This window comes from Henckelia pumila, chromosome 4 (genome assembly GCF_033568475.1).
Source record: "Henckelia pumila isolate YLH828 chromosome 4, ASM3356847v2, whole genome shotgun sequence".
Lineage (NCBI taxonomy): Eukaryota > Viridiplantae > Streptophyta > Magnoliopsida > Lamiales > Gesneriaceae > Henckelia > Henckelia pumila.
Window position 1 is genome coordinate 156960463 of NC_133123.1, and position 20946 is coordinate 156981408.

Genomic DNA, 20946 nt, shown 5'->3' on the forward strand with positions numbered 1-20946 from the left:
GAACACAAAATAGCATATGGAACATGAACAAATGAATACAAGATCTGAAGTGTCTTTAGAAAGAAACATGCTTGGAGAAACTATGCCAATAATTTTTTGATGGATGGGTTTTATTTTTCTTACCCTTTTGATTTAGTCTCCTGGAGCACGACTTTCATGTATGTGAAGCATATTTACTTTCTTACTCGTTTCGGAAATTATTATTATTATGAGTTATTTAAGTGTTGAAAAAAGTTCACAAAATTTTAGTGCACATGTATATATCATTATATATATATATATATATATATGTATATATATATATAGAGTTTTGATCACCACGCACCTTAGGGTGCGTGGGGTTCCACGTGCACCTGTGTTCAAAACAACTCCGATCTCACCCGAACCACTTTCCCACAGTGGAAGGATCGAAATTCTGTTCACAAGTCAAGATCGACCAAGCAGGCGCACTCCGAACGAGATCAATCACTGAGCCCAGCTCATCAGGAAGATTGGATCCCCCAACCGTACATCATCCGACAGGTCTTGCAGAGCCTTAATATAAGACATCAAAGACAACACAGAATCCAAGTCCAAGACTGGAGTGATAATGCTATAGAACGTATCCTTACTTACCTTCTTGGCAAGGCAAACAACCTTTGCCAAAATTTTCACGGTAGGATCGTTTCGAAAATTCGAATCTAACGATATATCATATGATATAAATTTCAACCTCGGTGTTCGAAAATATAAAAGATGATCGAAAATTACATATTTCACTTAATTTCCGTTCATCTTTCCATTTGAGTTGCCTTCTTACAATTCAACGATCATATACCCCATTTTAGTATGTAATTTCATTGTATCTAGTTGTTGATGAATTCTTGTATATTTTACAACGTTTAGGACCGAGTTATCTAGCCATGGCTTAGAATTATCTTTGCATGTTTGCAGTGGTCACTACAAGAAAAAAGGCTAACAACAACAGTGAAAAACCGTTGTCGTGGGTAGTTTAAAACTGTTGTTAAAGGTGGTGTTGTTAAAAGAAGCGCTTAAAGACAACAGTTAAAAACTGTTGTCTTTTCTGACAAAGACAACGGTTTTAAAATGGTGAAAACCGTTGTCTTATCTCTCAAAGACAACGGTTTTTAAATGTTGTCTTTGAGCATGTCTTCATAATAATTGAGTCTTCAACAACATTTTTAAACGACCTACAACAACAAAAAAAACCGTTGTCTTTTTTAATATAAAAAACAAAAAAAAATATAAATTTCAAATATTATAAATCATTCAAAATTTAATTTTGAAAAATTAAATTTAATATACAATTTTTCACTATTACAAATAACTCAAAGTTACAATTATAATTCAATGCATAATAAAAAATACACTTTGAACAATCTCTTTTCTCTAATGAACATCTCATCTTGCTTTAGAGAAGATAAGACCTTGTCTTCATCAACTTCTCATACTGCAACAGAAAAACACACTTTGTTATATCTATCAAATTTAAATTAATAAGTATTGAAATTAATAGAAAATATAAATGTGAAGCTTGCATGCATATGTTTTGAGACAATTTGAAGGTCTTTAACCTATCCAGAAACATAATCTTAAGAATTAATTACCATATCATTATTGAAATCAGTAGTTTGTCCTTAATTCTTGCCCATTACACAGAGATACAACTTAGACAGCTAGTGCAACTCTTCCAGACAGTTTCAGATATATCTAGCCTAGAATGAATTTCTTAGTTCAAAGCAAGCCGTAACACGTAAATATAAAGTGATCAGTTCATCAAAATAATTAGATATAACGACAATTGATATGAGAGATTTGAATAACATTATTTTTCTGCACAAATAAATATGTGCTTACTTTTGAACCTACCTTAGTTAACATCACAAATTTGATAAGAGTGAGCTAACTATCCAAGCACAATTCACCCACAAATATAAAGCATAAACAATTATTGCTTTTTTTTTCGGATTAGCATAAAAAAAACATACGATATCAAAACTTAAGATGACGCACAGTTTAAGATGATTAAAGGAGATCCAAACTTAAGTCTCTTCATCAAATCTTGTTCCAAACATGTTATCTAAATGTTGTAAAATACACAAGTGGCTATCTGTAGCAGAACCTTAGATGACTTTCATAAATTAAAAAAGTAATACATGTTGTAAATACCTTTATTTGATCATTAACCACCACTTTTTCACAGGAAATAACAGGTCCAACATCCAGTTCACGCACAGTATATGCTAATGACACCCTTGTTTCTCTGATACCATCATGTAACCTATTGAAGAAGTTGATGAGTTCACATTTGAGAATAAAGAACTTGACAAATAACAATCTAAAAACGAAGTGGAGTATGAACCTTCAGATCTTTCTGAACAGGTGCTGCCCCACAATAGAGAGGAAGCAAGCTTGGTGTATGTTCACTGTTCCTGAAACAACTCAGAGGCAGCTGGATGTAAGTTTCTGAGCAAGAAAACATCCTACGAAATCTATAATGTTTCTACAGCAAGATATATAGAACTGACCAATGAGATAATGCCATCTGAAGAGTATCAAGACCATCAATAAATTAGAATCTATACTATATAATAATGCATCGACCCCTTGGAATAATCACCTTGGTCATTTAATGGATGGACAAAAATACCCCATCTTTCAGTAAATGAAAAGTTAATATACATAACCTATTTTAGTAAATTTGAAAAATAACAAAACTATTTGTTAATCATAATAAAAAAACCTAAAGATTTTATTTCAAAATAGAAAACTAGAAAGATTTAAAACTAACATTTAATTACGTTAAGCATATGTGCATACGAATTATCCTTTGTGTTGATATAGAGCTGACCAATGAGATTCTGCTATCTGAAGGGTACCAAGACCATCAATAAATTAGATGCAACGTTCATTTGCCTCTTGTCAAAGCCCAATTAGTTGAATGACACCACCTCTCCCCCAGTAGTACACTAAATATATTTTGAGTAGATTAGGCTCATGCTTTTATCATCACATCATCTACCTCTCGCATCTAAAGGTTGCTAGCATATCTCGTCATTTTAACAATAACTTTAGCAAAACATTCCACTAAAAGAAGAAATTAGACGGAGATAAATATAATTACATTACTGGATTGAATACCTTCCAATCAATGCCAAACATGTCATAAATTGATGAAGCATCAAGTTTCATGTTCAAACACTTGATTCTTAAATTGAATTGTTTCACTAACCAATAGATGTAAGGAATGTAGTTGGTAAAATATTTCCATACGCAGCAGTGATGCAAAGGTCGGGCTCCAGGGCTGTAAAACTGGAAATAATAGGTTCCTGCGTGGTTGTACCATGAATTTATGAATCTTAAATACAAAGGTTTCACGTGCCAGAAGAAACAAAATCTCAAAATTTGATCACAATTAATATTGGGCTTAACACTTGCAACATAATAGTTAAAAATCGAATAGAGAACCTCAATTATTGTTTATGGAATTTAACCAAACAAAATCAGTTGCAAAAAATACAGGCTTTCACCATTCAACTATCTAAACTAAACATGAAACCATGAGATTGTAAAAAACGAATGCCTTCAACATAACAAAATCAGTAACCAAGCAAAACATACACAAGGACGGATGCAGCAGAAGTGGGGATGATCATGAACCAAAATAAATAAATTTTATTTTATGTTTGAAAAAATTACAATTTTCTTCCCAAACGAACCATCTAAAATAGCCTATATAGAGAAACATAAACGTCAAACGTGTATTGATTGATACCGTCGGAGTGAGCTTCGCAGCCTCGATCATGAGGAATATCGATACCACCGATGATGAGAGGATAGAAAGGCTCCAGCCTATGCAGATCGAATCCGTGCCCCACAAATCTGCAAAAAACAAACATGGATACCACAACAAAATCACAGGCTGGACACGACGAAAAAAATAAAGAAAATAGATTTCACACACGTACGCAGCCAATTTACTCAGAATCGAAAAAGAGAAATTAAAAGAAAATGGGAAAAACTACTACTTGCGCAACTATGGTCGAACAGGGCGATGGATTCCAAGCTTCATGTCGCGATTCCATGTTATATTGGCATCAAAACGAAGCTTACGACAGATCTAACCGAATTCTAGCTCCAATAACAGATTTTCCACTTCGATGGTAGCGGATCAACGGCAAAAAGTGGGAGGCTAGGGTTGGGTTTTTGGGGGAATCGTGAGAGAGGAAGCTGCGTAAGTTCCTTTAAAAAAATAAGGAAAGAAATTAAAAGAGGGTTGGGGTTAGGGATTTTCGGATTGGGTTTAGCTTTTATTTCCGTGTTCTCTCCTCTTAAGCGTATGCATATGTATTTATTAATTATTATTAATTAAAAAAAGAAAGAGAAAAAATCATGTATGTATATGTATTAAAAAAAAAGAGAACAGACAACAGTTTTTTAAAAAGTTATCGTAGATCCCCAAAAACACGCTAATAGACAACAGTTAATTAAAACCGTTGTCGTAGGTCATAAAAACCCGCTCATAGACAACAGTCAATAAAAACCGTTGTTGTAGGCCCAAAATAAACGCTCATAGACACGGTTTTAAAACACTGTTGTCTTATGCCCCCAAAAGACAACGGTTTTTAAAAAACTGTTGTCTTTTTTATTGAGAAAACGCCCAAAGACAACGGTTTTGATTAAAACCGTTGTTATTGGGTGAAAGACAACGGTTTTGGCATAAAACCATTGTCGATTGAGTGTTGTTGATTAGCATTTTTCTTGTAGTGGGTAAAGAGTTTAATTTGTCAAAATTTAAGCTTCCACCGATTACAACCAAAAAAAGATGGTTCCTTGCTGGAGGAGTCAACCCTAAGAATGTATGTGAAGCTCTTTCTATACATAGACCACATGGAATTGATGTAAGTAGTGGAATTTGTGGTCCAGATGACATACAGACGACCTGTTGTGGGGACCTCGGGTTACTAATCTCATATTAGGGCAACTAATGATTAATTAAACAATTAATCAAACAATTAAAGAATAATAAATCAAGAGCCAAATTTTTTTTAAAAAAAAAAATCGGAGCCTCGCTCGATCGGGCAAAATCAGCCGATCGAGCGAGCAAGAAAATCATGCTCTCGGGTCTGAACACAATTTGGTCTCGCTCGATCGGTGAATTCTTACCGATCGAGCGAGTAAGGCCCAGAAATATTAGATGAATACTTATGGGATTTGAGAATTAAATTCCATATTATGGGATAATATTGATTTAAGAAGTTATGGAAATGAGAGATTTAATTTTCGAGCCGAAAATATTTAATTTGAGAATTTACAGATTTTGAGAATTAAATTCCGAGAATTCTTAAATTAAAAGAATAAATATTCGATTTGAATATTTATGGGATTTAAGATTAAATTTCATGTTTTGGAAATTAACGAAGACTAAAGTTGAAGATAAAACCCAATCAGGGACTGATTTGCTAATATCGAAGTTTGAAGGGCTAAAGTGCAAAAGGCCAAGATTATTTAATTAATCCGATTTTATTTAATTTTAATCCGAGTATATTTAATTTGAGAATATTTAGAGTTTCGATTTAAATTATAATATTCTTAAATTATTTAGGATTGAAATTGAATTAAAAAGAGGACCGATGACTGAATTGCAATTAATGAAGACTTGAGGGACTAAATTGCAATTATGCAACATATATCCGATTTTTAATCAGATTATCAGCATGTACACGTGCATATTTGTTAAGGAATTCAGAATTGAGAACAGGAACCGAGCTTCTCTTTATTTCCTTTTGATTCCGATTGTTCAAATCGCCGTAACCTTTGATCCGATCGTCCGATTTCGATTCCGAAAGATGTTCTGGAATCTTTGTGACGAGAATTTCGATTTGATGTAAGTATTTTATTATTTCGGCATGTTTTAAGAATCGAGACTTGGCAGAGATCAGATTATGAATTTATGTTTGTGTTCTTGAGTTGTATGTCGTTCGATATCGAAGCCGGATTGCAAATGAATTAAGGAATGAACTTGTTATGATGTCCAGCTTGTATTTGATATACTTAGCTGCTGTTATAAGGATAAGAATGATGTATTAATGATTTGGAATGGACGTATGAATTGGATTGAAGTTAAATAAGTTAGATTCGAATTCGATATTTCATCGGTTACCGATTTTTAATCGCTACGCCGTCGATTCGTATTTTTGGACCGTTTTGATAGCCTATGACTGATATAAGACATTATTTGAAATGTTATTGATGATATAGCATTTTTATTTCTCAGTTTTAGATGAGTTTCGAAGGCTAACGACTCACGACTCCGAGTTGTACCGAATAAGAAGAAGTTGAGTTTTGAAATGATTTTGAATGAAGTTAGATTGATGATTTTGAACCAAATTTGGAATGATTGAATAGAATGAAGATTGATATGAATGTTTTGATGCTATGTTTCAGATTTGAAGCGTTCAAAACAGAAGAAATATGAAGGTATAATGACGACATCGAGAGTCAGGAAGTTTGAAACTCAAGATCGATTCTTCTTGAGTTCTTCCGCCAAAATCACATACGTATTTATTGCTTTGTTTTGATTTTGATGTTGTCGATCCATCCCAGGTAGTGGATCTTTGAATTTGAGTCGATATGATGTTATACTAAACTGATTATATGCCAAGGTTGTGGTTAACCTTATTTTCTAGCTCGAGAATGGTTACGATAAATGGATATCCATGTCAAGATCGGATACGAATCTTGACGGCAATGACAATATATGAATCAATTCCCGATCGATCGAAAGAAGCGTTATTTACTCTATTTTTTGAGTTGATTGAATAGAGTCATTATGATTTATTTAACGCTTTATATGTTGCTTATACTGAGATAATTTCTCACCAGAGTTTATCCGGTTGTTGCTTTGTTTTGTATGTGTGCATGGCAACAGATGGGGCAGGAGCGTATCAAAGACGACATTGATAGCTCGGGAGAGAGATGTAGCAAGTGTGGACTCGGGTTTTTAAGATGTAGCAAGTAACTTTCAGCTGCCCAACCATTCCTGCCCAATTCGTCCCCGACCACTAAAACCCACTACCGGGTTTTAGTTGTTTTTTTAAAAAAAATTCATATCACTAAAACCCACTACCGGGTTTTAGTTGTCGGGGATGAGTTGTGCATCTTTGGTTGGACAGCTGAAAATTTCTATATATAAGTAATTTTCAGCTACCCAACCATTCCTGCCCAACTCGTCCCCGACCACTAAAACCCACTACCGGGTTTCAGTTGTTTTTTTTAAAAAAAATTCATATTACTAAAACCCACTACCGGGTTTTAGTTGTCGGGGATGAGTTGGACATCATTGAATGGGCAGATGAAAATTTATATATATATATATATATAATACAAATAGCAACAAAATTTTATATTATTTATATTTTATACCATGTTTAAGTATGTACATTCAAATTAAATAGTAGAATATTGGTTTTCAAAAACATAAATTATTGGGATGTAAAAATTTTGATTTGCCAAAATTATATTAAGTTTAGGATATAATACTAAATTTCTTAATAATTTAGAATAAAATTAAAATTTGTCATTTTATATTATATATACACACACACACACACTAGGATTATTAACACTTATTTATATTATGTTGATAAACACTAAACATTAAATTAATTATGTCGAGTTTGTTTTTAAATAAATTTAATTAATAAATATATTAATTATAAATTTTATAAATAATACGTTATCTTAAAACAAAAAACCTTTTACTAGATATTTCTTTCCTAAGATATTATGATTGACTTAAAAAATATAGTTTTGTAAGTTATGATAATAAAATTAAGAATATACGTAATGTGAAGATTTTTAAAAATAACGACGATAAATGGGATCAAATAAAATATGAATTAAGACGAAACAAAAGTATAAGTTATTTTTAAATATTTGGTTCGTGTATCTTTATATTTTAATTAATGTGAGCAACAAATTTAACTAACATTTTGTTACAAATTTATGAAATAAAAATGCTACAAAAAATAAGTACAATCAATTAAAGTATATCATTATCAATTTTAATATCTATTACTATTATAAGAGCCCGTTTGGGAACCGTATATTTTTATTAAATTTTTTTTTTAAAGTTGAATTTTAAAAGTACTTTTTTAAATAAAAGTTTTAGTATTTTTGTGTTTGGTTAAACAAATGAAAAACATTTGTTTAATTGATGAATGTGTTTGGATGAATATTATTTGTGTTTGGATAAACAAATGAAAAACACTTATCTAGAAATAAAAATTATAAAAGTACTTAAAAAAGCCATATTTTTGGGCTTCTGAAAAAGCCCCAATTATAGCTTAATTAAGTGCTTTAAATAGAAGCCCTTCCAAACACTAAAATAATCACAAAAGTGTTTTTTTTTTTTTTTTTATAAAAAAAAGTGCTTTTCTTAAATTATCTATTGTTCCCAAACGGGCTCTAAGTAGGAGAGGATTAGAAAAATTGCTTTGATATTTTTAAGTGAATTTTCAGAATTCTCTTTGTTTTTATTAAACTAATGCTAGCTGTCATATAAAAAAATTGTAATAGATCTCGAGGTTATAAACTACGGTTCAATACGTATGTGTGACTATATATTTATCTATTATATATATAAATATTTGAGTTCATTTGTGAATTTACTTGACTACTTTTTTCTCATTATTAAATAATTAATGTGTTTTTCTCTTTCAATAATTTATTTATGTGACTATTAATTTTTTTTACCATACTTTCTAATTTATTTTATTCGATTCTATAATTCACAAATGAACAAGTACATGGATGGATTACTAATAATACTCTTAGGTACCGTTTGTTTTGCCATATTATTAATCTATGTATAACTTATCTTATCTCATCTTACGTTCTTTTTGTCATATTATTTATCCATCCATTAATTATATATCTTACATCAATCAAATCATTAATTATTTATCCTACATCAATCAAATCATTAAATTTAAATTATTATATTACCCTTTATAAATAATAATATCCATATTTTATTAATTATTAAAAGGTCAAAGTGGTAATTTACTATTTTTATATAAAATTTAATCAATCAAATCAAACATACTATAATCTATCAATCAAATCAAATATTATATTAACTATAATTTTTATTTACTTTTATTACAATATATTACTTATCTTTACATTATTTATCTCATACTTAACTTCAAAAGGTTATAAGATAGTGTATGAATACTGCTTAAAATAAAAAAGTTACATAGTGTACTTTAATTTTTCTAATCTATATAATATCTACTTTATTACTATTATTAACATATGAGTAACAATTGTGAATTAACTTAAATATTTTATTTTTTACACACTATTTTTATATTATACACTTTTATATTTTTCCATCTACTATTTAATATTTTATTATTACACATATATAAATATGTGAGTTCATTTGTGAATTTACTTGACTATCTTTTTCTTTTTACTAATAATTAATATTTTTTTTCTCTTTCAATAATTTATTTATGAGAGTTCATTTGTGGATTTACTTGACTACCCTTATCTCATTAATAAATAATTAATGCATTTTTCTCTTTCAAAAATTTATTTATGTGACTTTTCATTTAACTAATTTATTTAAAATGGATATCATGCACTCATTTATTTAAAAGTATATCATAAATTCTTTCAAATATAAAAAACTACTGATATTCTCTTAAATTTTTTTTACATAAACTTTCTAATTTATTTTATTCGATATTATAATTCACATATGAACGTACATGGAATACTAATAATACTCTTATAAGATAGTATATAAATACTTAAAATAAAAATTTGTATAATGTACTTTAATTTTTCTAATCTATCTTATATCTATTTTATTTTAATTTTTATAATATATCTAATATCTATTTTATTACTATTATAAACATATGAGTACGTAATAATTATGAATTAACTTAAATATTTTTATTTTTTATACACTATTTTCTATTTTACATTTTCATATTTTTACATCTACTATTTATTATTTGTTTTTTTTTCTTATTTGATATTTATTATTTGATCTTTTTTATTTGATTTAACTTTTCATACAAAATATATTTAATCATTTATTACACACTATTTTTTCTGTTAATATTACAAGATAACCGTAAGACCGAACACTTGTCTATGTATCAAAAGCTATAGCTGGTGGTAATGGTGCAACTCAAATCTTTTAAACCGCACAACAAGTAATCTCTTTATTCTACTCTTGGCAATTAGCTATAAATTATATGTTTAAATAAAATTATATGTCTTTTTCAGATTTTCTAATTTCTTTAGTCTACTTGTAGTCATTAACCATAAATTTTATGATTAAATTATTTATTTAAATAAAAATATAAACTATATCATATTCATGTGTTTTGGTTTCCAATATTTAATTGATAGGCACAGATGATATACAAATCTACTTCAACAATATTACCTTTGACTATTGAAGCTCCTAGCAAGCAACAAACTATGATAATCAATATTGAAAATTTTGGAAAAAATTATTTCCTCATATAACAACTTCTTCACACTTTACAAGAGATACAATAATTGTTTATGAAAAACAGTAGCACAAAAAATATTCTGAATTTGATCAGACGTTCTTTACATAATGGATCCAAGACTTGAGATAAACTATAAATGTTTGGGTCTTTTAAAGATGATTTATTCCAAAAATGGTGACGACAATAAATGCTTCTGTACGATCCAATGAATGAGTTGTAATTAAAATAAATTGACTCGTAACTAGGAACATTATATAACAAATAATACACATGAGATATGCAAAGCAATTTACTGAATTTATTCTTTATCTTTTGTAACCGGTGAATATTTGTTAATGTCTATTACTTCTCTTTTAAAGGTCATCTGACATATTTTGTTGGAAAAAAATATTATGTTGCATTTACTTCTATCTACTGATATTCTTGAAGGCATCAAATCATCAAAACTAGATTGTCTAACAGGAGAGCTAAAATATAAATCAATATATTTTTAGTGAATTTTTCGATATTAAGATGCATAATAGTAAAATTTTGACCTTATAAATCTTTTAAAATATCGCAGAGCAGCCCAACTATTATGCGGTTCAATCGCTCTACCAAACAGAGACAATTAATGCACCTTAACAATTTTTTACACATTATTTTTTTTGTTGATCTATTATTTATTATCGATTATATAATATATATTAGTAATATAAATATGAGCTCCAATTATGATTAATTTAAATACCATTGTTTTGTATACTGATAAGTGCAATTTATGCACTTAATTTATATATGATTTTACTTGGATTTTGTGATGTATCGAGTGGATTTTATGCGTATTAGTTGTTGTTTTTGTGAGATGCAAGGATGGGGGAAAAAGTACCGAGAACAAAACGGAAGAATTAATTTTGGAGTAGCAATTTCAGAAAATTACTGGGAATGATTGAGGCATTTAAATAAGATCTTCACCGTTCATAATAAAATTTAGGATGTTTTGAAGCTTTTTTCAAAAATTTCAGCTCAATCCGATGGTTAGATTGTGAGATATGATTTTTTTAAAATTTGTCGCGCGTTGCAAAATTGCACATGCGAGAGGCATGCGCGGCCGCGCTGTCCTGAACGTGAAAATAAGTGCAAAGTCGAAGCTCAAGCACGCCCTCGCTGTTTTCTAGCGCGCCCGCGCCGCTTTGTGCGTGAATTTTGTAGATTTTTGAGTTTTTAAAATACATGATTTGTCGGGCTTTATTTGGAGGGCTTCGAGAACATATAAAAATGAATTCAAGGACACAATCAAAGGGGGAGAACCACACAAGAGAGCCGCAGAACAACACACACTTTGGAGAGAATCGAGAGGAGAAGAAGCGGCACTCAAACAAGAAAACCACACACAACTACGCATTCAAGTAGGCTTGGGACACAGATTTGAGACGTGGGAACGAACGACAAGGGATAATCAAATCAAAAGAAAGAGGAAATTCAACTGGGACGGAGAATCAATTTTATTCTGTGATTTTTATTATCTGCCTTGATTTATTATGAGATTTTTGAATATGTCTATGTGTTTAATTATTTCATTATAAACTTATTGGTTGTTTCTAGAGATTGACGGATCTTGATTGGAGTTTCATGTTTTGACTATTATTTTGCCTACTATTATTTATTCTTAATAATTTATTTGTGTATTCCTGTTTTGATTGTCTTTCAATTACTTGATCAATAATTTAATTGTTATATTTATTTGAAATCAGGCACTCGGGAGAGGAGATTTTGAATAGGATCATAGAAAAACACAACCTAGGATTTTTGTAGACTTCGGGAGGCTTACAAATTCCTTTGAGGTCATTGAAATAGAACCATAGAACTTGATTAAATTATTTTTTTGTTTGATTTCTGATATGGATATCGAAATTAGCATTAGAATAATAACATTTACTTGGCGCTCGGGAGAGGTAGTAAATAAAAATTAAGGGTTCTTGGCCTATAAATTGGAATAGATGATATAATCAATTTATATGATTCACATGAATGAAAATCGAGTGATATCTTGTATTTAGAACCCGTCTCAGATCGTGTACCCAAAGCCATCCTTGAAATTCTGGATTCTTTCTTTTATTTTAGTTTATTAAATTTTAAACTTTGATTTTCTAAACAAAGTTGAGATTATTTTAATTACAGTATTTATTGTGAATATAAATTTTTAATTCTCGTGGGAACGATACTCTACCTACTCTATATTAAAACTTGACATCGTGCACTTGTGGGCATAAAAATACGCAACATATACACTATTTGAGTTGTAATTATGAATTTAATTAAATATTCTTGTTTATTATAAACTGTTTTTCAATAAATTTTACAAAATAGTATATGGATATTTAAATAAAAAAAATTGTATGATGTATTATTTAAATGTCTATGTTTTTTTACATGCTATTTTCTACTAATTTTAAAGATGATATTTGATCCAACTGCGATCGAAAAAAGTTTTTCTCCACACAATTAGTGATTTTGAGATTCATGTTTTTATAACTTGAAAATTTATGCATTTATTCTCAATTTTAAGTTTATATATTATTTAATCTATTAATTACTTGATATAACTAGAATTATAATAAAAATATAAAAAAATTCATGCTTAATTTCGTATGAAGCTCGCTTAATTTTCTAATGCTTGATGCTTTCGTGATGTTTCATCACAATTCACGCTTTTTAGAACCTTATTTTTAAGTCATTTGTATCAGTATAGTGAGATGTTAACAATTTTATTATAATTTATAAATATTATTATCTCTGTAAATTAATATTCGATTTTATGTTTGGTGTGCTATAAGTTTTGACAAAAGAAAGAACGATAAATTCAATTACGCGAATTCACAAAGCTACTGTTTGAACAATCATACTGTAGAAACGTTAACACATGTCTCGTCTATAAATAAAGACTCATATCATTTTTGTTCTATTATTTCTCATCTTTTTAATTTGTCTAAATTCAACTCTTGTCTGTTTTAGCTGAACTCAACATAGAGTTGACCGATTTATTTATTTTAACATATAATATAATTATTAATATGAAATATCGGTTTTATTGCTTTGCTACGTGCAACGCACACACACACACACACACACACACACACACACATATATATATATATATATATATATTAGAAATTTGCATGTGTAAGAGCTAGATTTTGAAGTCTAATAAGATAAATGATACTTCCAATAAATCAAAATAAAAAAGATGGAACAAATATAGATAATATCTAAGATTATTTGGTAAAATCATATCGAACTCAAATGAGTATTTGAATTAAGGAAAACAAAATTTTTATTTCAGGTAATGTTTATGAATATATAATAATGTTTATTACAACTAATACAATCAGTCATGTTATTTATTTAATCTTGATTGATCCACGTACTCTAAGCTTTTATCTATTTCTGTAATTACCAAAAGCTTCTCCATAATCAGTATCTATCATTTTTTGCTTTCCTTTACTTTTGGCGGTGCCTAACTTAACTTTTTATTGGAATACACATTCTTATTTTGTTAATCTTTCTTTCTTGAGCATTTTTTTGTATTCGCTTATTCTCCTATCATAAACAAGAATTTGTAGTTATTTTTAACCACTTCATCCAAAGGATCAACATTCTTTTCTTTATATGACGTAAGCTGCAACATTTATCATATAAACATAAACACCACTTAGAAAAATATTTATACTTTATATCATTGCATCTACATATTTTACGATGTAATTATATAAGATGCATAATGTTAACCTTCTTTTGAAATGTGACGTAGTCTTGAATAAGATGTCAAACGAACGTTGCAGCAACATTGTCGAACATTGTGATCCTAGCAACATTATTCTCATTCTCCACTAACGATGATAATTTATATCTTGAAATAAAAATTAGCATGTAATTTGTTAGGATCGGTATAGAGTGTACAGAGGGGGGGGGGGGGGTGTATACACTCAAAAACAGTTTAATAAGAGTGGGTTGAATTCAATTGCTTTAGTGATTGAATTCTAAGTTTATCTTGGTGTTTGATGTAATTTGAAAAATAAAATATGTGCGAAAATATGTCAAGTTACATATTCAAACACTTATGAAAAAGTAGTTTGTGCAAGATGGTGAGTGAGAACGTAAACTGATAAACGACACAAAGAGATATTTATGGATGTTCGAAGATTTCAATCACTTCTACGTCACCCCTTCTTTCACCTCGGAAGGATATCACTAGAAGACTTTGAATTTTAAAATCAATTTGCAAAACCCCGATCCGGTTTAGGACTTATACACTGCCTAAACAATAACTCCTAGTTACAACATAGTTTCAGTCCTTGACTGATAAAATGAATATGTTTACAACTCAATTAACTTAGCACCAAATTGATCCTTCGATGATCAGAATAACACTTAGACGTTTGTGCTTCGAGTTCTTTGATCGATTTTCAAGCTTTGAAACTTTGAATATTCACGTAGTAAGAAATGTAGGCAAAAGTTATTCCTCAATCGATCGAGATCCCTATTTATACTCTTTGGATGTTAATGGTCATGAATTCAAATAAAGATCTTCAGATGAAATTTTGAAATATTCCCGTTGCATTTGTCATTTTAAAGAAAAAATTCTGAAGCCGACATTTTCCTTTGCATCGCGGCACTAACTTCTGCAGAATGTGTCAGAGTACGGAAAATTTTATCCAAAAAAGGTACGATGATAAACTGGTGATGGATTAGTTTAGCGAGGATAAACTGATGGTGGGTCAGTTTGGCGTCTTTAGCTACCCGTTTAGCTGAGGTCATACGCGAGACAATTTAGCACTTCTTTATTTCTATGGCAGTTTAGTGCTTTAGCTAATCTTCCGTAACTCAGTTTAGCTTCTGCTCAGTTTAGCTTGCTTTAGCTAATCTTCCATAACTCAGTTTATCTTTCTCATAACATGATAACTTTTAAACATCAAAACTTGATTTCTCAACAATTTCCCCTTTTTTGGTGTTTATCAAAACTTTGAAAAATCATGTGTGAAACCATTATAAACTGATCTTGTCAGATTAAACTTATCTTGTCAAATTATCTTGTAAGCAATCTGTAATACCAATTTTCCCAATTCATCCCAAATGTTCCCCCTTTTTGATAAATCAACAACAAAGGTCCGGAGGTCAGATACATGCTTAGATAAAATAAGAAGTCATATATTAAAGGAGAGCATATTCAAGTTATCTTCTCTCTGGTGGATGTCTTGGCAAGGAAGAGCTGCGACTAGAAGATGGTATACGAAGTGCCAGGATGTGATGACTTGGGGTCTGCGGAGGTGAAAAATTCTGGGAGTGAAAAATGTCCCGAGAAATATTTTTCAATGTCGCTATTTGCTTGGCAAGACCTTGAAAATTTGAGTTAACTGATGTATGCAGAGTCTAGACATACATATTTAAGTTGTCAAATTTGGTCTCTAAATACTGATGAGAATGTTGTAGTTGAGATAGTGAAGTAGTTAGTTGACGTGAGTCTTGTAACATAATGTCCAGTAGTGTAAACCGTTCTTGCAGTTTAATCAGTTCCAAACTCAATGATTGTCTCATAAAGAGACATTGCTACTGGTTTCTCGTTGATTTTCTTTCAGGTCTATGATATCTTTGGACATGTTGTATAACGAAGATTCCATTTTAGAGATAAGTTGATACCAATCATCGATTGCATCAGTTTGTGTAGAAGGAGTTTCTTTACCATCGGTAGGAGGGTCTGACTGCAAGGCTGTAAGAAAATCTGTCTTTTTAGCTTTGAAAAGAGATGGAGGATCAGTTGAGATCACTTCGACTTTTTCTTTTCCCTTGCTTTGATGAGAGGAGGAACCAGGAGCAGAGTGAACAACCATTGCTGGAGGTTGAGATTGTGTTTCAACCTCAATAGCTTCGTCAATATGAGGAATGGCTCTGCTGTCTGGTAAACCTTTGGATTTATCTGCTTGCAAATCATCAGTTGCAGTATGGGTTTTTTCTTGTAAATCAGTGATTGCACCTGGTGTGATTTCTTTTTCATCGGCAGTTGGTCCCGATGGTTTTGCTTCTAGATCATCGAGTAAATTGGATGGCTTTTCTGGTAAATCCTTAGTTGAGCCAGAAGGCTTATGAGATTGATCTTCAGGCTTTTTGAAGAAAGATTCTGGAATAACTACGTTTTCCAACTTATGAAGCTGCTGAGGATGCACAATAATAGCCAATGACTGTTTTTGAATAAAATTAACCATGGAGGGTGCCATTTTCAGAGAGAGTGATTCGCTTTCTGATTCTATGAGTGCTAGTAGAGCAGAATTTTGGTAAGATATATCTTCCAAGAGTGGAGGTTGTTGTTCTTGAATCTCAATGTGAGAAGTGATTAGAGAGCCAGCTTCTTCCATAGGAGTTTGATGAGAAACGTCTTCCAGAAGAAGAGATTGTTGTTCTTCAAATTCAACAGAATCAGTGGCTTGTGGAACAACTTCATTCAAAGGAGTTTGGTTCAGAAAAGGAGGTTGTTGTTCTTCAAGTTCAATATGGGAAATCACTTCATCTATATTCATCAATTGAAATTCCGGTAGAGCTGCCTCAACTTCAGAGATGTGTAGCTGCTGCTCAATTGATGTGTCAGTTGGGTTCTGAGCTGCTAATGCTTCTCTTTGAAGTTCTTCAAATACTTGATCAACTGTGTGATTTGAGGATTCAGTTGAGGTATGACCCTTTTTGGTTTTCTTGTGTTTGGATCGAGTCTTGGAGTGAGACTTATGCTTCTTCGAAACAAAGGGTTCTGGAATGACCAAGTTTTTGTCAGTTTCCCAAAACTTGATCTTCATCTTCAGAGTGATTAGATCACCTTGTAGTTGAGTGAAAACTGGTCTGTTTTCATAAGAGGTTCTGGAAAAGGGATCATAATTCTTTTCGAATTCGTCAACAATTTGACTTAGCTTCTTGATTCTTATGAGATCAAAGAAGTATTGTCTTATTTCCATAGCTTCTTGAATATCTGCAGTTTTGACCACTTTTAACACGATTTCTTCAAGTTTAACGAACCTGCTCAGTTCATTCTTCTTCTTGAGATGTCTTGCCAATGTAGAAGTCATGTATTTATGCCATTCATCGTATAACTCATCAGTGCGTCTTTCAACATACTCAAGAACTTCATCCATGTTCAAGTATATTTGAGTTTGTATAGCATTTGTGGGTCTATCAGGATCTGAGGAGGAGGCATTTTGAGGATTGGAAGTTTCGGTTTGCAAATCGAGACCTGAATGAGTGTACTCAACCAATTGTTTTTAAGATAGACTTCCCGGGGGTCTTGATGGATGCAAGATCACAAGCTGTGAAATAGTCTGGAGTAGGTCCTTTTCAATTTTAACTGTATCTTCAGAGTCTTCATCTGCTGGAGTTTCTAGAGAAGGTTTTAAACTCTGAATTGGTTCTACAACCATTGGTTATTTCCCTTTGTTATCCGATTTGGCTTAAATGACCTGCTCCTCAAGTGCTTCATGAGGTGAACTAGTACATTCTGCAGTTGAGATGTTTTTTGGTTTGGGAGCCACAAAAATGATCAGTTTAGTGGGAGATTTTGTGGGCTTAGTCTAAAGAGTTCTTGACTTTTTTGGATGATGCTCCACAATCTCTTCACTATCAGTTTCTTCACTATCAGATATGATGATATTTCTTTTCTTCTTAATATTCTTCTTGAAATTTTCCTTGGGTTTTCTAACAACCACAGAATTAGTTGGATCTTTGGAGTGAAAATTTTCCAGGTATTCAACGTTCGTAACTCGAAGCTTGTACAGTTGAGAAGTTCCTTGAAGAGTAACTCCCAATCCTTCGAGCAGTCTGCTGATTTGTGAAACATATCCCGAAGATTATTTTGAAGCTGTCATCATTTTAACAAAGATTCGGAAGAGAATATTACTCAAATTGATCTTCACACCCTTCATAATAGCTATCATCACTTTGAACTTTTCAAATATTAGTTTGGAAAAAGATCCACCATTGGCGAGAAGACTTTTTGCAACAATATCTGCTAGAAGCTGATATTCCAGTTTTAATACTCTTTTGAATGCAGAGAGAGAGATATGTTGATTGGAGTTTGAGAAGGTACTCTGCATCTCAGTAAGATCGGTTGCAGTCACAGTATTGAAGTCAATAAGACCTAAAGTAGGTAAACTGAATGTTTCTGCAAAGAATTCTTCATTAATTGCAACGAGATGGCCTCCGAGAGAGAGTAAGAGTTTTTCGTCTTCCGCTACAACACTCTTGTGAAATAAAGAGACAAGATCTTTTTGATAGAACTCCAGAGTTTTCATGTCAAGATGTAACGCCCCAAAATTAGCCTATTCAAGATTATAGGAGATTAAAATTGATAATCAGAGATTAAGAAATTTTAGGATTTAATTGTTATTTAATAAGGGACTGAATTGCAATTTTTGAGGAATTCAGGGGCCAAAGTGCGAATTGGCTACTTTGACTTAATATAAAAGGGGAAAAGGCGTGTGAGTCATCATATTTCTCCCTTCCCTCCTTCTCCATCACGCCTAACACCATTAACGCCACCCCAAGCTTCCAGATTTCATTTCGTGCTCGATCCGTCCGATATAATTTCAATTCGAAGGCATTCGCGTTCACGGCTACGAGAGCTCCGTTGTACGGTAAGTTTTTCTTCGATCCAGTATACTTCGATTTTGGGATGTTGTTAGAATTTGATGAAATTTGGATATGTTGTTCTTGAGCTAAGATAGATCGTATATTTGAAGTCGGATCGGAAAATAAACGTCGTTTGGATTATTATGATTTTCTAGGCCTTATTCGAAAATTTGGAGTTTTAGATTTGTTGGAATGAGGTTTTTTTTAGAAGATTTATTGATGTTGGGAGTTGTATTGGATCTATTTATTTCTGTCTGTGATTTTCGGTTAATCAGATTATAGTCGTTATGCCGCCGGTTTGAGATTTTGGATTTTAGGAGTTGGAATTAAGTCTTTGAATTAATTTGAATTGGATGGATTGATATTGGATTTTTTTATATCTCCGTGCATATTTGGTTGAAGATCGTGGAGTTCAGAACTGGCAGAATCCAAATTGTTGAAGATTTGATCAAGGTTTGGTATCGAGTTGATCCTATTCTTTGAATTAAGATTGAATGGATTCTGATTAGAATTCTTATTCTTGTAGCTTGTTCGGATTTCAGCTACGTCGAATCAGAGAAAATGTAAAAGACGATATCAATTGGAAATGGAGTTAATACTTGTGTTTCGATTGATTCACGATTCCCTAAATCACATACATGCATGATTACCTATTTAGGTTGATTAAATGCATTGAGTGGAATATTTTAATGTATTACTATTATCATTGCACTCATAATGAGCCAGAACAATTGATTTTAAAAGGGCGGAGTCGCTCAACTTTTTATTAAACGTTTTGGGAACTGTATTTGAGTGGCATGTGCGAGGATTCTTCCCCAGCAAGCCGGAATACTCATTATTGTTGCTCAAAGTCTAGAGGTTTGAGACACGTAACGCCACCTCGATCGGGAGAGTCGGTGAGTCGTTGTGATATCTTAACCTCGGGATCCCAAAAATAAGAAACCAGATTTCTTGATTATCGGAGTCGATAATCTTGTTTTTAAAAGACATGCATTGCATTGTATTGCATTTCAAATTGAGTTGCTGATATACTACTGGAATTTCCTGTCTTGTTGTTATGTATATCATGATTTGATATATTACGTGGATTATATGTTATGTCTCTTTTATTGAAAATTGTATTCTCACCGGATTTATCCGGCTGTTGTCTTGTTTTGTATGTGTACTTGGCAACAGGTGGGATAGGTTTGAGTCAGTGGCATCATGATTAGACTGGGATGGTGATGATAGAAGTGAGGCTTGGTTTAGAGTCGAACTTGTGTTCGAACTTCTTTGGGTTGTGTTTTGTATTCTAGAACATAAAATAGATGCATGTTCTACTTTCGACGATTTGTACAACCTTAGAACTATCATGTTTTGGATTTATGTATGTTGTATGTTGAGATTTGAGTTTGGAAAGGGAATTGCATGATCTGATGCTGTCCTTTATTTTCAGAACTTATGCATGGCACGGACCCCATGCCTAGGTCCGGGTGAGGGTCCGTGTACCTTCACTTGTTTTAAATGTTGGAATTTGTCAATGAACGGACCCCGGACATGCATCCGTGCATGGGTACGTGTGAACAATGTCCAAGGCAGAAAATTTTTGATTTTGAAATGTTGGGCGCGGACCCGGGCACGAAGGGTGCACGGTGTCCGTGCATAAAACAAAGAGTTGGGTTTTTAGTGCTTTAGTTTCACACGGACCCATGCACGGAGGGTGCATGGGGTCCGTGTATTTTTGTGACCTCCGAACCCTTGGCTACAGATTAATGCACGG

The 20946-nt window shown here is 31.8% G+C and overlaps 1 long non-coding RNA gene across 1 annotated transcript; it reads right to left on the reverse strand.

Moving 5' to 3' along the window:
* Positions 1-1313: 1313 nt before the first annotated feature.
* LOC140894505 (uncharacterized) lies at positions 1314-3881 on the reverse strand. The gene is made up of 5 exons (XR_012153845.1): positions 3776-3881; positions 3233-3329; positions 2363-2432; positions 2170-2281; positions 1314-1450 (listed from the first exon to the last, which is right to left on the reverse strand). It is a non-coding gene; the product is annotated as an uncharacterized lncRNA (long non-coding RNA).
* Between the last annotated feature and the right edge of the window lie 17065 nt (positions 3882-20946).